At 41.3% G+C, this 12,414-nt stretch overlaps 1 protein-coding gene across 2 annotated transcripts in view; it reads right to left on the bottom strand.

Moving 5' to 3' along the window:
- CLEC1A (C-type lectin domain family 1 member A) overlaps positions 1-11,796 on the bottom strand; it is a 45,247-nt gene extending 33,451 nt beyond the window's left edge. The window contains exon 1 of one of the 2 annotated variants that reach the window (XM_031650249.1): positions 11,704-11,796. The gene's annotated coding sequence lies outside the window, so the exon portion shown is untranslated. The other variant, XM_003905976.5, reaches the window with a different exon arrangement.
- Positions 11,797-12,414: the final 618 nt, after the last annotated feature.

Raw genomic sequence — 12,414 nt, 5'->3', positions numbered from 1 at the left:
CGCTCAAGAAATGAAGCCAAACTAAGACAAAATTTTAGAAATAGCAAATGAAGACTTTGGAATGTTGTATAAAAGCTACTCAAGGAGATACCAGAGAAAGGTGAAAACCAACATAAAGAAATTTAAAAGAAAAAAATTCAGATTACAAAAGAAAAATTTTCTAGAGAGCTAAATATCATAAAAAAGGAACTTCTGGAAATGAAAGAAACATTTAGGGAATTACAAAATACAGTGGAAAGTATTAACAAAAGACTAGAATAAGTAGAAGAAAGAATTTCAGAATTCAAAGACGAGGCTTTCAAATTAAGCCAATCAGACAAAAATGAAGAAAAAATAATCAAATGAACAAAGTCTCCAAGAAATACGGTAGTATGTAAAACAGCCAAATCTAAGAATAATTGGTGTTCCTGAGGGAAGAAGAGAAAAAAAAAGTTTGGAAAACTTATTTGAAGGAATAATTGAGGAAAACTTCCCTGGCCCTGCTGGAGATTTAGATATCCAAATCCAAGAAGCTCAAAGAACTCCTGAGAAACTCATTGCAAAAAGATCACCACCAAGGCATAGTCATTAGGCCATAAAAGTCAACATGTAGAAAAGAAATCTAAGAGCAGTGAGACAAAAGGCATCAGGTCACATATAAAGGAAAACCTATCAGACTAACAGCAGACTTCTCAACAGAAACCTTATAAGCCCAAAGGAATTGGGACCCTGTCTTTAGCTGCCTTAAACAGAACAACTGTCAGCCAACAATGTTGTATCCAGCAAAACTAAATGAAAGAGTGATATAATGAAATGAAAGAAAGATAAACTCATTTTCAGACAAACAAATGCTGAGAGAATTTGTAGTGTTACCAAACCAGCACTACAAGAAATGTGAAAAGGGCCGGGTGTTTTGGCTGATGTCTGTAATCCCAGCACTTTTGGAGTCCAAGGCAGGAGGATCACAAGGTCAGGACACCAGCCTGGCCAATATGGTGAAACCTCATCTCTACTAAAAACACAAAAATTAGGCCAGGCCTGATGCCTCATGCCTGTAATCCCAGCATTTGGGAGGCCGGGGCAGGCGGATCACCTGAGGTCAAGAGTTTGAGACCAGCCTGATCAACATGGCGAAACCCCATCTCTACTAAAAATACAAAAATTAGCTGGGCGTGGTGGCGGGTGCCTGTAATCCCAGCTAGCTGGGAGTCTGAGTCAGAAGGATCACTTGAACCCAGGAGGTGGAGGGTGTGGTAAGCAAAGACCAGGCCATTGCACTCTAGCCTGGGCAACAAGAGGGAAAACTCCATCTCAAAAAAAAAAAAGAAAAAAGAAAATACAAAAATTAGCCAGACCTGGCGGTGGGTGCATGTAGTCCCAGCTACTCAGGAGGCTGAGACAGGAGAACGCTTGAACCTGGGAGGTAGAGGTTGCAGTGAGTCAAGATCACACCACTGCACTCCAGCCTCAGTGACAAAGTGAGACTATGTCTCAAAAAAAAAAAAAAAAAAAAAAAAGATAAGAAAAGAAAAGAAATGTGAAAAGGAGTTCTAAATCTTGAAACAGAAGCTCAATATGCACCAAAATAGAACCTTTTGAAAGCATAAAACTCACAAGGCCTATCAAACAACAACACAATGAAAAACACAAAGTATGTAGGTAACAATTAATATGATGAGTAGAACAGTATCTCACATCTCAATATTAACATTGAACATAAATGGCCTAAATGCTCCACTTAAAAGAAACTGATTGGCAGAATCAATTTTAAAAATTACAAACCAAATATCTGCTATCTTCAAGAGATTCAACCAACATGTAAGGACTCATATAAATTCAAGGTAAAGGTGTAGAAAATGATATTTCATGCAAATGAAAATGAAAAGTGAGCACGAGTAGCTAGTCTTATACCAGACATAACAGACTTTAAAGCAACAATAGTTAAAAAAAAAGAAGTCAAAGAAGGTCATTATATAATGATAAAAGGATCAATCCAAACAGAAGATATTACAGTCATAAATTTATATTTACCTAACCCTGGAGCTCCCACGTTCATAAAACAATTACTACCAGAGCTAAGAAAGAGATAGACAGCAAAACAATTAACAGTGGAGGACTTCAATATTCCACCTGTAGCAGTGGTTCATTGAGACAGAAAGTCAACAAACCAATAATGGACTTAAACTAAATTTTAGAACAAATGGGCTTTACAGAACATTCTTTGCAAGAACCAAAGCACATACATTCTTCTAATCAGACATGAAACCTTCTCCAAGATAAACCATGTGATGGGATACAAAACAAATCTCAATAAGTTAACAAGTATCTTCTCAGGCCACAGTGGAAAAAAACTAGAAATCAATACCAAAAGAAACCCTCAAAACTAAACAAATACATGGAAATTAAATAATCTGCTCATTATTTTCATTTGGGTTGACAATGAAATCAAGATGAAAATTTAAAAATTAATTGAAATGAATGATAGTAGTAACACCAGTTATCAAAACCTATGAGATATAGCAAAAAAAAAAAGGAGTGCTAAGAGAAAAGTTTATAGTGCTAAATATCTACTCGAAACTTCTGAAACAGCACAACTTGACAACCTAATGTCACACCTCAAGGAACTACAGAAATAATAACAAACTAAACCCAAAGCTAGCAGAAAGAAAATGACAAAGATGAGAGCAGATCTAAATGATATTTAGATGAACAAACCAAAAAAATTTTTTAAAAAACCCAAAACATCAATGAAATAGAAAGCTGGCCCTTTGAAAAGATAAACAAAATAGATATACCATTAGCTAGATTAAGCAAGACAAAAAGAAGATTCAAGAAAGTTCCATTAGAAGTGAAAGGAACAACTAGTACCAGCCACTGCAAAAACATGCCAAATTATAAGACCATCGATGCTAGGAAGAAACTGCATTAACTAACAGGCAAAAGAGCAAGCTAACATCATAATGACAGGATCAAATTCACACATAACAATATTAACCCTCAATGTAAATGGACCAAATGCCCCAGTTAAAACACACAGACTGGTAAATTGGATAGAGTCAAGACCCATCAGTGTGCTGTATTCAGGAGACCCATCTCACATGCAGAGAGATGCCTCAAAATAAAGGGATGGAGGAAGATCTACCAAGCAAATGGAAAGCAAAAAAAAAAAAAAAAAAAAAAAGCAGGGGTTGCAATCCTAGTCTCTGATAAAACAGACTTTAAACCAACAAAGATCAAAACAGACAGAGAAGGCCATTACATAATGGTAAAGGGATCAATTCATCAGGAAGAGCCAACTATCCTAAATATATATGCACCCCATACAGGATCACCCAGATTCATAAAGCAAGTCCTTAGAGACTTACAAAGAGACTTAGATTCCCACACAATAATAATGGGAGACTTTAACACCCCACTGTCAATATTAGACCAATCAATGAGACAGAAAGTTAACAAGAATATCCAGTACTTGAACTCAGCTCTGCACCAAGTGGACCTAATAGACATCTACAGAACTCTCCACCCCAAATCAACAGAATATACATTCTTCTCAGCACCACATCGCACTAATTCCAAAATTGACCACATAGTTGGAAGTAAAGCACTCCTCAGCAAATGTAAAAGAACAGACGTCACAATAAACTGTCTCTCAGACCGCAGTGCAATTAGATCAGAACTCAGGAAACTCACTCAAAACCGCACAACTACATGGAAACTGAACAACCATCTCCTGAATGACTACTGGGTACATAACGAAATGAAGGCAGAAATAAAGATGTTCTTTGAAACCAATGAGAGCAAAGACACAATGTACCAGAATGTCTGGGACACATTTAAAGCAGTGTGTAGAGGGAAATTTATAGCACTAAATGCCCACAAGGGAAAGCAGGAAAGATCTAAAATTGACACCCTAAGATCACAATGAAAAGAACTAGAGAAGCAAGAGCAAACAAATTCAAAAGCTAGCAGAAGGCAAGAAATAACTAAGATCAGAGCATAACTGAAGGAGATAGAGACAAAACAAAAACAAAAACAAAAAACCCTTCAAAAAATCAATGAATCCAGGAGCTGGGTTTTTGAAAAGATTAACAAAATTGATAGACCGCTAGCAAGACTAATAAAGAAGAAAAGAGAGAAGAATCAAATAGATGCAATAAAAAAATGATAAAGGGGATATCACCATCAATCCCACAGAAATACAAACTACTATCAGAGAATACTATAAACACCTCTACGCAAATAAACTAGAAAATCTAGAAGAAATAGATAAATTCCTGGACACATACACCCTCCAAAGACTAAACCAGGAATAAATTGAATCTCTGAATAGACCAATAACAGGCTCTGAAATTGAGGCAATAATAGCCCACCAACCAAAAAAGTCCAGGACCAGACAGATTCACAGCCAAATTCTACCAGAGGTGCAAAGAGAAGCTGGTACCACTCCTTCTGAAACTATACCAATCAATAGAAAAAGTGGGAATCCTCCCTAACTCATTTTATGAGGTCAGCATCATCCCGATACCAAAGCCTGGCAGAGACTCAACAAAAAAAGAGAATTTTAGAACAATATCCCTGATAAACATCAATGCGAAAATCCTCAATAAAATACTGTCAAACTGAATCCAGCAGCACATCAAAAAACTTATCCAACACGATCAAGTGGGCTTCATCCCTGGGATGCAAGGCTGGTTCAAAACATGCAGATCAATAAACATAATCCATCCCATAAACAGAACCAGCGACCAAAACCACATGATGATCTCAATAGATGCACAAAAGGCCTTTGACAAAATTCAACAGCCCTTCATGCTAAAAACTGTCAATAAACTAGGTATTGATGGAATGTATCTCAAAATAATATGAGCTATTTATAACAAGGATGCCTTCTCTCACCACTCCTATTCAACATAGTGTTGCAAGTTTTGGCCAGGCAATCAGGCAAGAGAAAGAAATAAAGGGTATTCAATTAGGAAAAGAGGAAGTCAAATTGTCCCTCTTTGCAGATGACATGATTGCATATTTAGAAAACCCCATTGTCTCGGCCCCAAATCTCCTTAAGCTGATAAGCAACTTCAGCAAGTCTCAGGAAACAAAATTAACGTTCAAAAATCACAAGCATTCCCATACACCAATAACAGACAAACAGAGAACCAAATCATGAGTGAACTCCCATTCACAATTGCTACAAAGAGAATAAAATACCTAGGAATACAACTTGCAAGAGATGTGAGGACCTCTTCAAGGAAAACTACAAACCACTGCTCAACGATATAAAAGAGGACACAAGCAAATGGAAGAACATGCCGTGTCCATGGATAGGAAGAATCAAAATCATGAAAATGGCCATGCTGCCCAAGGCAATTTATAGATTCAATGCCATCCCCATTAAGCTACCAATGACTTTCTCCACAGAATTGAAAAAACTGCTTTAAAGTTCATACAGAACCAAAAATGAGCCCGCATTGCCAAGACAATCCTAAGCAAAAAGAACAAAGCTGGAGGCATCATGCTACCTGACTTCAAACTATACTACAAGGCTACAGCAACCAAAATAGCATGGTACTGGTACCAAAACAGAGATATAGACCAACAGAACAGGACAGAGGCCTCAGAAATAATACCACACATCTACAACCATTTGATCTTTGACAAACCTGACAAAAACAAGAAATGGGGAAAGGAGTCCATATTTAATAAATGATGTTGGGAAAACTGGCTAGTCATACGTAGAAAGCTGAAACTGGATCCCTTCCTTACACCTTATACAAAAATTAATTCAAGATGGATTAAAGACTTAAATGTTAGCCCTAAAATAATAAAAACCATAGAAGAAAACTAGGCAATACCATTCAGGACATAGGCCTGGGTAAGGACTTCATGACTAAAACACCAAAAGCAATAGCAACAAAAGCCAAAATAGACAAATGGGATAATTAAAGAGCTTTTACACAGCAAAAGAAACTACCATCACAGTGAGAAGTCAACCTACAGAATGGGAGAAAATTTTCACAATCTACCCATCTCATAAAGGGCTAATATCCAGAATCTACAAAGAACTTAAATTTACAAGAAAAAAAAAACAAACAACCCCATCAAATAGTGGACAAAGGATATGAACAGACACTTCTTAAAAGAAGACATTTATGCAGCCAACAGACACATGAAAAAATGCTCATCATCACTGGTCATCAGAGAAATGCAAATCAAAACCACAATGAGATACCATCTCACACCAGTTAGAATGGAAATCATTAAAAAGTCAGGAAACAACAGATGCTGGAGAGAATATGGAGAAATAGGAACGCTTTTACACTGTTGGTGGGAATGTAAACTAGTTCAGCCATTGTGCAAGACAGTGTGGCGATTCCTCAAGGATCTAGAGCTAGAAATACCATTTGACCCAGCGATTTCATTACTAGGTATATACCCAAAGGATGATAAATCATGCTGCTATAAAGACACATGCACACGTATGTTTATTGCGGCACTATTCACAATAGCAAAGACTTGGAACCATTCCAAATGTCCATCAATGATAAACTGGATTAAGAAAATGTGGCACATATACACCATGGAATACTAGGCAGCCATAAGAAAGGATGAGTTCATGTCCTTTGCAGGGACATGGATTCAGCTGGAAACTATCATTCTGAGCAAACTATCATAAGGACAGAAAACCAAACACCGCATGTTCTCACTCGTAGGTGGGAACTGAACAATGAGATCACTTGGACTCAAGAAGGGGAACATCACACACCGGGGCCTATCATGGGGAGGGGGGAGCGGGGAGGGATTGCATTGGGAGTTATACCTGATGTAAATGACGAGTTGATGGGTGCAGCACACCAACATGGCACAAGTATACATATGTAACAAACCTGCACGTTATGCACATGTACCCTACAACTTAAAGTATAATAATTAAAAAAAAGAGAGAATAATATGATCTATGGAAATAATGTTAACTGTTTTTTCTAGTTTTGTGTCTTTTGCAAATTTGACATTGTTGATATAGAAATATAGCTTCCCAAGCTGTTTATAAGGCAACCGTCACACATTTGTATCTGTCAAATTCTGAATTTCTAGGTTTTTGTTTGGTTTGGGTTTGATTGCTTTTTGAAGCAGTCAATATGTTATATAGTAACAAATAAAATATAAATAGTTTATCCTCCGGGGAAAAAAAAGAAATGAGAATGGAAACATTACAATAGATACCACAGAAATACACAAAATCTTTTGAGACTACTATGAACACCTCTAAGTACACAAACTAGAAAACCTAGAGGAAATGGATAAATTCATAGAAAATACAACCCTCCTAGATTAAATCAAGAAGAAATAGAAACCCTAAACAGACCAATAAAAAGCAGCAAAACTGAATCTGTAATTTAAAAAAAAAAAAAAAAAAAGCCAACCAAAAAAAGCCTAGGACCAGATGAATTTACAGCTGAATTCTATCACTCATTCAAAGAATTGATGCTAATCCTACTGAAACTATTCAAAAACTGAAAAACAGGGAATCCTCCCTAAATGATTCTATGAAGCCAATATCACCCTGATACCCAAACCAGGAAAGAATATAATTTTTAAAAGACCAGTACTACAGACCAATATCCCTGATGAATATAGACATAAAAATCCTTAACAAAATACTAGTTAACTGAATCCAACAGCCAATCAAAAAGATAGTACAATGCTGGGCGCAGTAGCTCATGCCTGTAATCCCAGCACTTTGGGAGGCCGAGGCAGGCGGATCACTTGAGGTCAGGAGTTGGAGACCAGCCTAGTCTACATGGCAAAACCCCATCTCTACTAAAAATACAGTAATTAGCCAGGTGTGGTGGCACGTGCCTGTCATCCCAGCTACTCCGGAGGCTGAGGCAGGAGAATCGCTTGAACCCGGGAGGTGGAGGTTGTGGTGAGCTGAGATCATGTCACTGCACTCCAGCCTGGGTGACAGAATGAGACTCTGTCTCAAAAAGAAAAAAAAAAAAGAAATATATAAAAAGATAATACATCATGATCAAGTGTGTTTCATCCCGGTGATGCAGGGATGGTTTAACATAAGCAAGCCAATAAATGTGAAACATCACATAATTAGAATTAAAAACAAAAACCGTACGATCATCTCAAAAGATGTAGAAAAAGCATTCAATAAAATCCTGCATTCCTTTATGATAAAAACCCTTAACAAACTAAGCATAGAAAAGGCTTAACCTCAAAATAATAAAAGCCACATAGGACAAAGCCACAGCCAACATCATACCGAAGGGGAAAAGCTGAAAGCATTCCTCTTGAGAACTATAACAAGACAAGGATACCCACTTTCATTATTTCTATTCAACATGGTACTAGAAGTCCTAGCCAGAGCAATCAGGCTAGAGAAAGAAATAAAAGGCCTCCAAATTGATAATGAGGACGTCAAACTATCACTGTTTGCCACCAATATGACTGTACACCTAGAAAACTCTGAAGACCCCTCTGAAAGACTCCTAGACTTGATAAACAAATTCAGTACTCTTAGATTACAAAATCAATGTACACAATTCAGTAGCACTGCTATACACTAATAACAACCAAGCTGACAGTCAAATCAATAACTCAACCCTTTTACAACCGCTGCAAAAATAAATACCTAGGAATATACTTAACCAAGGAGGTGAAAGAGCTCCACAAGGAGAACTACAAAACACTGCTGAAAGAAATCATAGATGACACAAACAAATTGAAACACATCCAATGCTCGTGGATTGGAATAAACAATATTGTGAAAATGACCATGCTGCCCAAAGTGATCCACAGATTCAATGCAATTTCTATCAAAATACCATCATCATTTTTTCACAGAACTAGAAAAAACAATCCTAAAATTCATATGGAACCAAAAAAGAGCTTGGATAGAAAACACAATCCTAAGCACGAAGAACAAATCTCGAGGTATCACATAATTAGACTTAAAATTTTACTCTAAGTCTATAGTTACCAAAACAGCATGGTACTGCTATAAAAGTAGACACATGAACCAGTGGAATAGAAAAAAGAGAACTCAGAAGTAAAGCCTAATGTCCAGGCAACGTGCCTCACACTTGTAATCCCAACACTTTGAGAGGCCCAGGCGGGCGGACCACTTGAAGCCAGGAGTTCGAGACCAGCAGAGCCAAGATGGTGAAACGCCTTCTCTACTAAGAATACAAAAATTAGCTGCATGTGGTGGCCAACACCGGTAATCCTAGCTACTCCGGAGGCTGAGTCAGAAGAATCACCTGAACCTGGGAGGCAGAGGCAGCTGTGAGCTGAGATTACGTGTCACTGCACTCCAGCCTGGGCAACACAGCGAGACCCCATCTCAAAAAACAAAAACAGAAAACAAAAAAGAGGCAGCGGCAAGGCGCCGGCGGGAGCTGGTTTGTGGGTAAGTGGGTTCTCTGCGGAGGCAGCTGGGAAGGAGGGGTTGCAGTTGAAGCGGCTCAGTCAGCTGACGAGGCCAGACCTCAGCAGTCCGAGCTGGAGCACAGCAGAGCCCAAGGCGCTTTCCCCGGAGGGTGGGGACAAGTGGGCGAGTAGCCGCCACGACTCGGCCTATCATGTCCTCAGAGACGACTGGAGCCACCGAGAACCGAGGCCTCCCCGAAGGCGAGTCGTCGGTGCTGCCGCAGCGCCCTCGAGCGGGAATCAAAATCAAAACTCGCCGAGGACCGCGCCTGTAGTCCCAGCTACTCGGGAGGCTGAGGCAGGAGAATGGCGGGAACCCGGGAGGCGGAGCTTGCAGTGAGCCGAGCTCTTGCCACTGCACTCCAGCCTGGGCGACAGAACGAGACTCCGTCTCAAAAAAAAAAAAATAAAAAATAAAAAAATATATCACTGAGGACGAACAGATCAACGCCAGCAAAAACGAGGAGGATGCAGGAAAAATACTCGTTGGTGGCCTGAGCTGGGATACCAGCAAAAAAGATTTAAAAGACCATTTTACTAAATTTGGAGAGGTCATTGACTGTACAAAAACAATGGATCCCAACATTGGATGGGCAAGAGGGTTTGGGTTTATCCTGTTCAAAGATGCAACCAATGTGCAGAAGGTCCTAGACCAGGAGTACAGGCTGGATGGCCGTGTCATTGACCCTGAAAAGGCCATGGCTATGAATGAGAGGTGACAACGTGCCAGCAGCCCTCGCTCGCTCTCGGCACCTCCTCGGCCTTGGCGTCCGCTCTGGCCGCACTTGAGGAGCCCTTCAGCCTGCCGCTGCACTGTGGGGGCCCCTCTTGGGGGCTGGCCAAGGCAGGAGCCAGGTCCCTCTGCTCGCCAGGAGGTGTGGAGGGAGAGGCGCGAGCGGGAACCGGGGCCGCCCGCGGCAGTCGCGGGCAGGCGCGGGTTCTCTGGTGGGCGTGGGCTCTGCGGCCCCGCATTCAGCGAGGCAGGTAGGCGCCTGCTGGGCTTGATCAGGGTCGAGATCCCTCTGGGCTGCAGGGGTGTCCTGGCAGGGTGCCACAGAGTCCCATGGCGACTGCCAGTGAGAGGTGAAGCCCGCTGGGCTTCTGGGAGGGTGGGGACTTGGAGAACTTTTCTGTCTAGCGAAAGGTTTGTAAATGCACCAATCAGTGCTCTATGTCTAGGTAATCAAGTGGGGACTTGGAGAACTTTTGTGTCCAGCTAAAGGATTGTAAACACACCAATCAGCACTCTGTGTCTAGCTAAAGGTTTGTAAACACACCAATCAGCCCTTTGTGTCTAGCTAATCTAGTGGGGACTTAGAGAACTTTTGGGTCTAGCTAAAGGACTGTAAACGCACCAATCAGCACCCTGTCAAAACAGACCAATCAGCTCTCTGTAAAACAGTCCGATCAGCTCTCTGTAAAATGAACCAATCAGCAGGATGTGGGTGGGGCCAGATAAGGGAATAAAACCAGGGCACCAGTGGCAGCAGTTGCAACCCGATAGAGTGCCTTTCCGAGGGGTGGGGACTTTGATTTTTTGTTCTTTGTAGTAAATCTTGCTGTTGCTCACCTTTTGGGTCAGCAGCCTTTGCGAGCTGTAATACTCTCTGTGAAGGTCTGCAGCTTTACTCCTGAAGCCAGCGAGACCCGGAACCCACCAGGAGGGACAAACAGTTCCGGACGCGCCAATTTTATGAACTGTAACCCTCACTGCAAAAGGTCTGCAGCTTCACTCTTGAAGCCAGTGAGACTACGAGCCCCACCGGCAGGAACGAACAACCCCAGAAACATTTAAACATCCGAAGAAACGAACAACTCCGGACGTGCCACCTTTATGAATTGTAGTCCTCACTGCCAAGGTCTGCAGCTTCACTTCTGAGGGCAGCGAGACCATGATCCCACGGGGAGGAATGAACAACTCCAGACGCGCCACCTTTATGAGCTGTAACACTCACCGCGAAGGTCTACAGCTTTACTCCTGAAGCCAGTGAGACTACGAACCCACCTGCGGGAACAAACAACTCCAGACACACCTGAAGGAATGAACAACTGCAGACGCGCCACCTTTCTGAACTGTAACGCTCAGGGGTAAGGTCTGCAGTTTCACTTCTGAGGCCAGCGAGACCACGAACCCTCCGGAAGGCATGAACAACTCCAGACGTGCCGCCTTTAAGAGCTGTAACACTCACCGGGAAGGTCTGCAGCTTCACTCCTGAAATGAGGAAGACCACGGACCTACCAGAAGGAAGAAACTCCAGACACACCATGTTTAAGAACTGTAACACTCACCACGAGGGTCTGCAGCTTCATTCTTAGTCAGTGAGACCAAGAACCCACCAATTCCGGAAACATGACTTCATGGAGGGTCTGAATCCTGAAGCCACTGAGGAAAAGATCAGGGAGTACTTTGGCGAGTTTGAGGAGACTGAGGCCATTGAAATTCATTGGATCCAAAGTTTAACAAAAGACAAGGTTTTGTGTTTATTACCTTAAAAAAAAAAAAAAAAAATCTGTGAAGAAGGTTCTGGAGAAAAAGTTCCATACTATCACTGGAAGCAAGTGTAAGATCAAGGTGGCCCAGCCCAAAGAAATTTACTGGCAGCAGCGGTATGGTTCTCGGGGCTGTGGAAACCACAACTGAGGTAACAAGGCGGTGGAGGGTGGACGGTGGACGGTGGACGGTGGAAGGGGTAGTACAAACTACAGCAACAGGCACTGACATGGTGGCCCTCAGAATACCTGCAAGCCATACTGAGACAGCAGCAGGAGAGACCAACCAATCACACACATGCTGTGTTTGGATATGGAGTGAACACAAGTATGTACCAAATTTAACTTGACAGACTTTCTAGGCTTGTCCCATGTGCATCTTATTTAAAATTTCCCACACGGAAATCACTCTCTTGTTTACTATTTCCAGAGCTCTAGTTATTTAGGCAGCGTGTGGTGTCTGAGAGGCTGGAGGGGCATTACTGGCTGATTTTTAGTACCAGGTCCTCT

Source organism: Papio anubis, chromosome 9 (assembly GCF_008728515.1).
Source record: "Papio anubis isolate 15944 chromosome 9, Panubis1.0, whole genome shotgun sequence".
Lineage (NCBI taxonomy): Eukaryota > Metazoa > Chordata > Mammalia > Primates > Cercopithecidae > Papio > Papio anubis.
Note: the sequence above shows the minus strand (reverse complement) of the source record. Positions and strands in the feature narration are given on the sequence as shown.